Here is a 1286-nt window from a genome sequence, read left to right as displayed (position 1 = left end):
AACGCATGATCTCACTCATGATTCTCTTTGGCCACCGCGGCAACAGAAGGACTACTATTTGACAGGATTTCACTATCACTTGAGTGTCAAGCTTGATTGTGGGTGGTGAGCTTATCGAGCAACCTGGTGATGCTAACAAATGATTTATCCATGAAGCATCCCCCAGCTGTAGTGTTGACAGCAATTTGATTCATTGTATCTAACCCCTTGTAGAACTTCTCGGTGAGAATAGCATCCGGAAACCTATGAGTTGGAGATTGAGCTAGTTAGCACTTGAAACTCTCCCATGCCGAATATAATTGTTCCCCCGGAAGTTGTTTGAACTCAAAGATCTTATCCCGAAGCTCAACCTTTTTGCTTGGTGGGAACCACTTCTTCAAAAATGTATTGGCTAACTCGCTCCAGGTATGAATAGAATTGCTGGGGAGCTTTTCATACCATTCCCTTGCTTGGCCAGCCATGGAATATTTAAAGACCCGTAACCTAAGTGCATCAGCAGAAACATTACCTTGGGATTATTGAGCAGACAAATGCAAGAAGTTCTTCAAATGTCGGAGTGGACAATCCTCCGAAGAATTTCAGAAATAACCTTCAAGTTTCAGCAGCTGATAGATAGAACTATCAATATTAAAAGTAGCATTTCCAGTTCTAGGAGGAACCACAGCAGAAGCATAATCAGCTTCATTGATGAATTCCGTAAATATATTCTCATCCTCATCTTCTTCTGGTGCAGGTGGGTTCACTTGGAGTCCACCTTAGTTTCCTTGATTCCGATGCTGTCTTCCTGCCATGTTCACCTGGTTCACCACAACAGCAAACAAGGTGTGATGGAATAGAAAAAGTTTTAAAGAAGAGTACACAACAATCAGTAATTTCAAAACCGTATTCCCCGGCAACAGCGCCAAAATTTGATAAGCTCAAATTACACCTATTAATGGTGTAAAGCGGACGTTGTCAAATATAGTAACCCAAACAAGTTTGGGGTCGAATCCCACAGGGAATAAGGAGAGAAAAGGGTACTAATTGTATGCGATACTAGTCTTTAAAGGCTTTAGTCCTATTCTGAATAGTTTGAAAAGAGATTTGGTTTGTATTCGCTATTTTGAAGTATTTGGAATTTGTTTGGATTGGGAGAACCAGAGTTGTGTCCCCGCGATGATTAGATGTTATGCTATGGGTGTCAATATGATATATTTCTAATGGGTCGGGGTTTTGTATGCACTTAATCTCTAATGCACTTTCTAATATTTTTCAATAGTTAGAAAGTATTTCTTTTCATGATTTTC

At 40.1% G+C, this 1286-nt stretch overlaps 1 non-coding gene across 1 annotated transcript; it reads left to right on the top strand.

Moving 5' to 3' along the window:
• The first annotated feature begins 240 nt into the window (after nt 1–240).
• Nucleotides 241–347, top strand: LOC132638980 (small nucleolar RNA R71). The gene has a single exon (XR_009582031.1). It is a non-coding gene; the product is annotated as a small nucleolar RNA R71 (small nucleolar RNA).
• Nucleotides 348–1286: the final 939 nt, after the last annotated feature.

This window comes from Lycium barbarum, chromosome 4, assembly GCF_019175385.1.
Source record: "Lycium barbarum isolate Lr01 chromosome 4, ASM1917538v2, whole genome shotgun sequence".
NCBI lineage: Eukaryota > Viridiplantae > Streptophyta > Magnoliopsida > Solanales > Solanaceae > Lycium > Lycium barbarum.
Note: the sequence above shows the minus strand (reverse complement) of the source record. Positions and strands in the feature narration are given on the sequence as shown.